General features: G+C 41.0%; 1 protein-coding gene across 5 annotated transcripts in view; it reads right to left on the bottom strand.

Moving 5' to 3' along the window:
- TESK2 (testis associated actin remodelling kinase 2) overlaps window positions 1–10,770 on the bottom strand; it is a 139,281-nt gene that overhangs the window by 55,472 nt on the left and 73,039 nt on the right. The window lies entirely within an intron of this gene.

The raw sequence follows: 10,770 nt of genomic DNA, 5'->3' as shown, positions 1-10,770 counted from the left end.
ACATCCATGGACCAGAGGCTGCGCGGGCACAGGAGGGCCGAGAGGAGCTACTCCATGTTCAAGGTCAGGAGGGGTGGCTGTGAGGAGATACCCCTCATCCAAGGTAAGGAGCAGCAGCTGCACTTTGCTGGAGCAGCCGTGGAGAGATACCCCACGTCCAAGGTAAGAGAAACCCAAGTAAGACAGTCGGTGTTGAGAGAGGGCATCAGAGGGCAGACACACTGAAACCTTAATCACAGAAAACTAGCCAATCCAATCACACGGACCACCGCCTTGTCTAACTCAATTAAACTAAGCCATGCCATGTGGGGCCACCAAAGACAGACAGGTCATGGTGGAGAGGTCTGACACAATGTGGTCCACTGGAGAAGGGAATGGCAAACCACTTCAGTATTCTTGCCTTGAGAACCCCATGGACAGTATGAAAAGGCAAAATGATAGGATACTGAAAGAGGAACTCCCCAGGTCAGTAGATGCCCAATATGCTACAGGAGATCAGTGGAGAAATAACTCCAGAAAGAATGAAGGGATGGAGCCAAAGCAAAAACAATACCCAGCTGTGGATGTGACTGGTGATAGAAGCAAGGTTCGATGCTGTAAAGAGCAATATTGCATAGGATCCAGGAATGTCAGGTCCATTAATCAAGGCAAATTGGAAGTGGTCAAACAGGAGATGACAAGAGTGAATGTTGACATTCTAGGAATCAGCAAACTAAAATGGACTGGAATGGGTGAATTTCACTCAGATGACCATTATATCTACTACTGTGGGCAGGAATCCCTTAGAAGAAACAGAGTAGCCATCATGGTCAACAAAAGAGTCTGAAATGCAGTACTTGGATGCAATCTCAAAAACGACAGAATGATCTCTGTTCATTTCCAAGGCAAACCATTCAATATCATGGTAATCCAAGCCTATGCCCCAACCAGTAACGCTGAAGAAGCTGATGTTGAATGGTTTTATGAAGATCTACAAGACCTTTTAGAACTAACACCCAAAAAAGATGTCCTTTTCATTATAGGGGACTGGAACACAAACGTAGGAAGTCAAGAAAAACCTCGAGTAACAGGCAAATTTGGCGTTGGAGTATGGAATGAAGCAGGGCAAAGGCTAATAGAGTTTTGCCAAGAGAACACATTGGTCATACCAAACACCCTCTTCCAACAACACAAGAGAAGACTCTACACATGGACATCACCAGATGGTCAACACTGAAATCAGACTGATTATATTCTTTGCAGCCAAAGATGGAGAAGCTCTATACAGTCAGCAAAAACAAGACCAGGAGCTGACTGTGGCTCAGATCGTGAACTCCTTATTGCCAATTCAGACTTAAATTGAAGAAAGTGGGGAAAATGACTAGACCATTCAGGTATGACCTAAATCAAATCCCTTATGATTATACAGTGGAAGTGAGAGATTTAAGGGACTAGATCTGATAGAGTGCCTGATGAACTATGGATGGAGGTTCGTGACATTGTACAGGAGACAGGGATCAAGACCATCCCCATGGAAAAGAAATGCAAAAAAGCAAAATGGCTGTCAGTGGAGGCCTTACAAATAGCTGTGAAAAGAAGACAAGCGAAAAGCAAAGGAGAAAAGGAAAGATATAAGCATCTGAATGCAGAGTTCCAAAGAATAGCAAGAAGAGATAAAGCCTTCCTCAGTGATCAATGCAAAGAAATAGAGGAAAACAATAGAATGGGAAAGACTAGAGATCTCTTCAAGAAAATTAGAGATACCAAGGGAACATATCATGCAAAGATGGGCTCGATAAAGGACAGAAATGGTATGAACCTAACAGAATCAGAAGATATTAAGAAGAGGTGGCAAGAATACACAGAAGAACTGTACAAAAAACAGCTTCACAACCAAGATAATAACGATGGTGTGATCACTCACCTAGAGCCAGACATTCTGGAATGTGAAGTCAAGTGGGCCTTAGAAGGCATCACTACAAACAAAGCTAGTGGAGGTGATGGAATTCCTGAAATTGAGCTATTTCAGATCCAGAAAGATGATGCTGTGAAGGTGTTGGACTCAATATGCCAGCAAATTTGGAAAACTCAGCAGTGGCCACAGGACTGGAAAAGGTCAGTTTTCATTAAAATCCCAAAGAAAGGCAATGCCAAAGAATGCTCAAACTACTGCAAAACTGAACTCATCTCATACACTAGTAAAGTAATGCTCAAAATTCTCCAAGCCAGGCTTCAGCAGTATGTGAATCGCGAACTTCCAGATGTTCAAGCTGGTTTTAGAAAAGGCAGAGGAACCAGAGATCAAATTGCCAACATCTGCTGGATCATGGAAAAAGCAAGAGAGTTCCAGAAAAACATCTATTTCTGCTTTATTGACTACGCCAAAGCCTTTGACTGTGTGGATCACAATAAACTGGAAAATTCTGAAACAGACGGGAATACCAGACCACCTGACCTGCCTCCCGAGAAACCTATATGCAGGTCAGGAAGCAAGTTAGAACTGGACATGGAACAACAAACTGGTTCCTAATAGGAAAAGGAGTACGTCAAGGCTGTATATTGTCACCCTGCTTCTTTAACTTCTATGCAGAGTACATCATGAGAAACGCTGGGCTGGAAGAAGCACAAGCTGGAATCAAGATTGCCGGGAGAAATACAATAACCTCAGATATACAGATGACACCACCCTTATGGCAGAAAGTGAAGAACTAAAGAGCCTCTTGATGAAAGTGAAAGAGGAGAGTGAAAAGGTTGGCTTACAGCTCAACATTCAGAAAACTAAGATCATGGCATCCAGTCCCATCACTTCATGGCAAATAGATGGGGAAACAGTGGAAACAGTGGCTGACTTTATTTTTTTGGGTTCCAAAATCACTGCAGATGGTGACTGCAGCCATGAAATTAAAAGATGCTTACTCCTTGAAAGGAAAGTTATGACCAACCTAGATAGCATATTAAAAAGCAGAGACATTACTTTGTCCACAAAGGTCCGTCTAGTCAAGGCTATTGTTTTTCCAGTGGTCAGGTATGGATGTGAGAGTTGGACTGTGAAGAAAGCTGAGTGCTGAAGAATTGATGCTTTTGAACTGTGGTGTTGGAGAAGACTCTTGAAAGTCCCATGGACTGCAAGGAGATCCAACCAGTCCATCCTAAAGGAGATAAGTCCTAGGTGTTCATTGGAAGGACTGATGTTGAAGCTGAAACTCTAATACCTTGGCTACGTGATGTGAAGAGCTGACTCATTTGAAAAGACCCTGATGCTGGGAGGGATTGGGGGCAGGAGGAGAAGGGGACAACAGAGGATGAGATGGCTGGATGGCATCACCAACTCAATGGACATGGGTTTGGGAAGATTCTAGGAGTTGGTGATGGACAGGGAGGCCTGGCGTGCTGTGATCATTGGGTTGCAAAGTGTCGGACATGACTGAGCGACTGAACTGACTGGACTGAATTGTTCCCCAAAGCCTCCAATAGAATTGCAAAGTTTTTCTGAACATGAATGTCCATCCTGTCAAACACATTTGGGAATCTATAAGTTATTTCCTCAGACTCCACTGCCCAATATCTCTCCTGAAGTTCTTGATCCTCCCACTCCAGTTAGACTACTTATTCTCTAGACTATTGCCCAGCAGTCACCCTGGACTTGCTATCACCCTTCTTTCCAGATCTTATGCCTTTTCATTTTTATCTGTTGTTTTGTTTGCCCCCTTACTTTTGATGGGACACATAGTCCAGCAGCTTCATAAGAAACAGCTCACGAGAAGTAACATTTTCAAAACCATGCATGTCTGAGAATGTCTTTACTCTCATGCCTGACTGGTAGTTTGACTGGATAAAGAATTCTTAGTAAGAAATAATTTTCTCTCAGAAAGTACTGTTCTACTGGTAGAGCTTCCAGAGCTGGGTTTTGGTATTTTTTTTAAGATTTATTTATTTACTTTTTGGCTGTGAGTCTTCGTTGCTGCACGTGGACTTTCTCTAGTTTCCACGAGTGAGGGCTACTCTTCACTGCAGTGTGCAGGCTGCTCATCATGATGGCTTCTCTCATTGAGGAGCACAGGCTCTAGGCGCAAGGGCTTCAGCAGTTGCAGTGTATGGGCTCAGTAGTTGTGGCCCATGGGCTTAGTTGCTCCGAAGCATGTGGGATCTTCCCAGACTGGGGAATCAAACCTGTGTCCCTTGCATTGCAAGGAGCATTCTTAACCACTGGACCACCAGGGAAGCCCCCAGAGCTGGTTTTGAGAAGTCTGATACCATTTGAATTTTCAGTCCTATATATGGCCTCTGGTTCTCTCCACCCCTATGCTGTAGAAGTATTTAGAATCTTATTTTTATTACCCATATTCTAAAATTTCACAACTATATGCTCTGGGATGGGTCTTTTTCTTCATTCATTGTGCTGGGCACTTAGGAGGCCCTTTCACTTTGGAAGTTCATGCCCCTTGGTTGTAGAAAATGTTCTTGTATTAGTCAAAAACAGACTTCCTAGATTGATCCTTTACTTTTTAATTCTTTTCTCTCTTATTTTCCATCTTTGATTTTTCACCATTAATGGATGATTTCCTCTTTATCTCCTTGGCAGGCCAATCAAATGCTTTAAATAAAGCCATAAATAAATAATCATATGAAACTATATATAAACATATAATCATATTTTAAAATTTTCAAGAATCTTTATGGCTTTCTAATTACTCCTATTTTATAGTATACTATTCTTATTTCATAGATGGATTTCCTTCTCAAACCTCTCCTAGAAGAAGCATATTTAGAAGATAATAATTAGTTTTTTTGCTGGTTACACTTCAAAGTTTTCTTCTTTTACTTGGGGCTCTTCAGTTTCTCCAAATCCACCAGTTTCCTGGCAGGTGTGGGTGGGATGGGGATGATTCCTACCTGCTTAAGAGTCAAAGGACAGAAGAGGACTCGAAGTCTCAAGAGCCTCACCATTCAGTACACAGACAGTCCCTTCATTTCCCTCTTCTTAGGATAACATTCCTTCTCCATCAGCTGTCATACTAGATGCTTACCTAGTATGAAGCATGTATGGTTCAATTGTTTTCCAAAAATAAAAATTCACCTCTTGTTGAGGTAAGTGAGACTTAACTGATTAATTGCAATGAATGGAGATGGTGACTTTTAGGCCCAGTTACCCCTGAAAAGACTTTCAATAGTCCTCCTGTTTTCAGGCCAAGCCTGACATCCACCTTCAGTTCCAGAGCTGAACTGTAGGTTTTGTAGGTTCTGTGATGCTAACTGGCTTGCTTCTATCTAGCATCTGCCTCTATAGACAGTACTTTCAAGGAACTCACCCTATCTGAAGGCTACAAACAAAAAGTAAACAAATAAACAAGATATTTTCAAAGACGGTAAGAATGATGTAGACAAAGCATAATAACGAGGGGGTAAAGAGTGATACTGGATGGCTATTTTAGCCAGGCTAGTCAACAAAAGTCTCTTTGAGGATGGGATATCTCAGAAGAAGCATGCTAAATGATTCTGGAACAAAGACATTACAGGAAAAGGGAAAAGAAAGTACAAAGACCCTGAAGTATGAAAGAGGTTGGTGTATCTGAAAAACAAAAAGGCCAGTGAGGGTGGTTAGGATGGTATAAGCTAGGAAAGAGTGATCAGAAATAAGCTCAGGGACTTCCCTAGCGGTCCAGTGGTTAAGACTTTGCCTTCCAATGCAAGGGGTGCAGGTTCAACCCCTGGTCGGGGAGCTAAGATCCCACATGCCTTGTAGCCAAAAAACATAACCTCATAGCCAAAAAGCATAAAACAGAAGCAATATTGTAACAAATTCAATAAAGACCTTAAAAATGGTCTACATTAAAAAAGAAGAAGAAAATAAGGTCAGAGAAGCAGATAGGTCAACTCATTTAAGGTCTTGTATGCACACATCTCAACATCAAAGCCCAGGGTTTAGACTTTATTTGAAGAGTGACAAAAAGTCATAGAAGGAAATTCAGCAGAGGTGGATGGTATGATCTGATTTACCTTTTTCAAGTTCAAACTGGCTACCATGGAACAAGAGAGGAATCTGGGAGATCAACTAAGAGTGTTGAAGTAGGATGGTGGCTATGGAGTTAATAAGTGGTAGTCAGACTCAGGGCATATTTTAAAAATAATGTTAAACTACTTGAAGGTTTGAAGTATGGTATAAAGGAAAAATATTAAAGATGACACCTAAGGTTTTGGCATAAGTAACAGATGAATGGTAATTCCATTTGCTGAGAATGGGAGACATCTAGAAAGTAAAACATGTGGGTGGGATAGGAATATGATCAACAGTGGCCCATAACAGGTGCTCAGTAATTGGTACCCATTGTTTATATTAACAATCATCTTACATTGTATGTCAATTATATCTCAATAAATTTCTTAAAAATCACCTTCTTTCTGGGGTTATACTATGTCACTATCCACAGACAAGAACATAAATAGTACTGAAGCTGATTCCACCTTTATTTTAAACAAAAACTTTCTGGTTATATGACATTAGAACTCAGACTCAATTCATAAGTCATCAGACTTTCTAGCATAGAACAGAGAAGAGAAAACAATATTAAGATCCCCTTACCAACGTGCAAGTGTTATAAATTTGCTTTGACGGCTCTATTGACACTCTTTCATTTAGTTACTCACTAGTATTACAATGATAAAATCAAAAAGGTGAACTTTAATCCATCATTTTTAAATGCTTCCCATTTATTCTGAACAACACGTGCACACACACAATGCAAACACACCCTGAGATAATATATTTTTCAAACCTGATCATTTAAAAACTATTCAACATTAATTCCGTATGATTTCTAAGCTGATCCATTCTCCTCATTTAACAAAAGCGGAAACCAAAGCCCAGAGGTCAAATAACTTGTCCAAGAGAACACAATTAGGAAATCACAGAGTGCATAAGAATGTGCATAAGAATACCTGAAGATAAGGCTAGAAAAATAGAGCAGACGTTAGCTGTCTGTCTAAAGAATTTCTGATTCAACTCTGAAATAAATGGGAGCCACAAAAAGTTTTTAAGAAATGTTCAGTCGCTAAGTTGTGTCCGACTCTTTGTAACCCCATGAATTGCAGCACACCAGGCTTCCCTGTTCTTCACTATCTCCTGGAGTTTGCTCAAATTCATGTCCATTGAGTCAATGATTCTATCTAACGCACTCACCCTCTGCTGCTCTCTTCTCCTTTTGCCTTCCCTTCTCTTCTTTTGCTTTCCCAGAATCAGGATCTTTCCCAGTGAGCCAGCTCTTTGTATAAGCTATACGATTAGAGTTGTGTATCAGGAAAAGTGAAAAGGAGGGCAAAAAGAATAATTCATTCAAGGCAAAAGTGAAGAGGATTGAACTGACAGATGCATAGGGGAAGAAGAAGATGCTAAAGTCTTTGAAGGTTTAAAATCAAGAGCTTAGTTTCTGATTAGAAGCAAGTAATAAAAGGAATAACTAGAGATGAATTTGGGATTTTCATAATGGGTAACTGGAAAGACTGCTATCTTAATAATGAGGTTGGGAAAATACTCTGACACATCCTCATAGCATTAGCAGATACTAGTCTGTTTCCTAGGTATACAGTTTGCTTCCTAAGGAGACCATCTGGGAGGTAACAGCCCTCTACTTCTCATCTATTCACCATGGTATTACCTAGCATGGGGTTGGACTGAGTAGTTCTAAATAAATATTTGGTGATTTGAAAGCATATTCTTCATTTTAACAAAATGGCAATCATATTGTTTCATATGGATTCTGAAGAGGAGTTAATTCTGAATAAAAATAGGTAGATAGGAAAATAAATTCAGAATGTGGCCTAAAAAGAAGGAAACATGAGATTGTAAACAAGGAGTCTAAAAGAAATATTAAATTTCTCATGGCATGAAGAATAACAAAGAGGTATGAGAACAAATCTTGGTACAAGTCTTCAAAAAGGCCATTGGGGAGTGGAAGTGAGCAGCGCACAGAATTGGGTTACAGATCTTTGAGCATAAGACTTCCTGGCATAAACAACCTTATTCACAAGAGGTCCAAACTATCGGTCCCTGCCCTCAACAAAGCAGTTTATTGTTCTTTTTCTCAACTGATAAGTTAGAGCAACTGATGATAAAACAATCTTAACTGTATCCATGTATTAAAAAAATATAGACACACAAACAAAATACACACATCTACTTGCCTCTGTGTCTCACCAGGGCCACTCTCTTCCTTCCAACTAGAAATCTTAGGAGGGAGAAAGATAAAAAGAAAAGAGGAAGTAGGGAGGCTGGGGTCAAGAAAAAAGAGAGAAATAAAACTGCAAAGGTTCAGCTCATTCACTCATGCTGGGCACAAAATAGCTGTGCCAGCAGAGGACCAATTCACGCCCAGAGGATCAGATGCTCACCATCTGGCAGCTCATGCAGATAGCCTTTTTTCCCAAGTACACCTTCAAAATCACTAATGTAGCAAATTTCAACTTTTTCTTTGTTTTTAAGTAGGAGATCTTTTCTGTAAAATTCTTAGATGGAAGTTCAATATAAAACAGCTTCTCTGGCTGGATGAAGCAGAGATGGAAACCGAAAGGCTCATCTGCTCAGCCACCTCCCTCCTGAGGTTAAACCCCTGAGGACACAAGTCGGTGAAAATCCTAGGGTTCCAAGAAATGGATTCTTCCCAATTTAAATCTCATAATGAAGGAAAACTTTGGTGCATATTTCTGTCTCAGCTTTTGTACCTCTAAAAACAAACTAACGTGTACTAACAGCTTGAAAATAAGCTAAGAGCCATACTAACGAATGGGAACAAAAAATTTGAATCACAAAAAATATAAACTATGAACAGTAAATTTCTAAGACGATTAGAAAAGCATTCATGGAGAAGAAAATGGCAGCCCACTCCAGTACCCTTGCCTGGAAAACCCCCATGGACAGACAGTCCATGGGGTCACAAAGAGTAGGACACGACTGAGCGACGTCACTTTCACTTTCACTTGTCCTCACCTCCTACTCTACTCTGTCTATAAAAGAAACTGGCATTCAGACCCATATAAGATCATACGCTGGGGCACTAGCCTGCCATCTTCTAGGACGCCTAGCTTTCCAAATAAAGTTGTATTCCTTGCTTCAGCAAAAAAAAAAAAAAAAGAAAAGCATTCAGTTCAGTCACTCAGTCGTGTCCGACTCCTTGCGACCCCATGAACCGCAGCACGCCAGGCCTCCCTATCCATCACCAACTGCCAGAGTCCACCCAAACCAATGTCCATTGAGTCGGTGATGCCATCTAACCATCTCATCTTCTGTCGTCCCCTTCTCCTCCTGCCCTCAATCTTTTCCAGTATCAGGGTCTTTTCAAATGAGTCAGCTCTTCGCATCAGGTAGCCAAAGTATTGGAGCTGCAGCTTCAAAATCAGTCCTACCAATGAACACCCAAGTCTGATCTCCTTTAGGATGGACTGGTTGGATCTCCTTGCAGTCCGAGGGACTCTCAAGAGTTCTCCAACACCACAGTTCAAAAGCATCAATTCTTCAGCACACAGCTTTCTTTATAGTCCAACTCTCATATCCATACATGACCACTGGAAAAACCTTGACTAGACAGACCTTTATTGACAACATAATGTCTCTGCTTTTTAATATGCTGTCTAGGTTGGTCATAACTTCCCTTCCAAGGAGTAAGCATCTTTTAATTTCATGACTGCAATCACCATCTGCAGTGATTTTGGAGCCCAGAAAAATAAAGTCAGCCACTGTTTCCACTGTTCCCCCATCTATTTGCCATGAAGTGATGGGACTGGATGCCATGACCTTAGTTTTCTGAATGTTGAGCTGTAAGCCAACTTTTTCCTTCTCCTCTTTCACTTTCATCAAGAGGCTCTTTAGTTCTTCTTCCCTTTCTGCCATAAGGGTGGTGTCACCTGCATATCTGAGGTTATTGTATTTCTCCCGGCAATCTTGATTCCAGCTTGTGCTTCCTCCAGCCCAGTGTTTCTCATGATGTACTCTGTGTATAAGTTAAATAAGCAGGGTGACAATACACAGCCTTGATGTACTCCTTTTCCTATTTGGAACCATTCTGTTGTTCCATGTCCAGTTCTGACTGTTGCTTCCTGACCTGCATACAGGTTTCTCAAGAGGCAGTTCAGGTGGTCTGGTATTCCCATCTCTTTCAGAATTCTCTGCAGTTTATTGTGATCCACACAGAAAACCATTAAGGAAATAAAAATTCTAAGAATTTGAGACTGGGACACAGTTGTGCATCCTCAGTTCAGTTCAGTCGCTCAGTCGTGTCCGACTCTTTGAGACACCATGGAGTGCAGCACGCCAGGCCTCCCTGTCCATCATCAACTCCCGGAGTTTACTCAAACTCTTGTCCATTGAGTCCGTGATGCCATCCAGTCATCTCATCCTCTGTCATCCCCTTCTCCTCCTACCTTCAATTTTCCCAGCATCAGGGTCATTTCAAATGAGTCAGCTCTTTGCATCAAGTGGCCAGAGTACTGGAGTTTCAGCTTCAACATCAGTCCTAGGGAAGTATAATAAATGCTTCTACTACTATAGGACTCCTCTGGCTAACAAAAGCCAAGAGGACTTTGCTTGCTCTAGGCCCCCTTGATAGGATAATTTCCTTCTGTTGTATTCAAAATATACAATGAAAGTAAAGGCATGAAAACATGAAAGATATAAACAACTAGAACTTCTTTTAAAAAGTAATACACTTCCAGGCTTTTAACTGTACTATATTTGAGACAGATGGCTTATGCAGGACAAAAAATGTCACCATCAAAATGAAAACCCACCATGGTTAACAATCA

The sequence above is a fragment of the Bos indicus x Bos taurus genome, chromosome 3, assembly GCF_003369695.1.
Source record: "Bos indicus x Bos taurus breed Angus x Brahman F1 hybrid chromosome 3, Bos_hybrid_MaternalHap_v2.0, whole genome shotgun sequence".
Lineage (NCBI taxonomy): Eukaryota > Metazoa > Chordata > Mammalia > Artiodactyla > Bovidae > Bos > Bos indicus x Bos taurus.
Note: the sequence above shows the minus strand (reverse complement) of the source record. Positions and strands in the feature narration are given on the sequence as shown.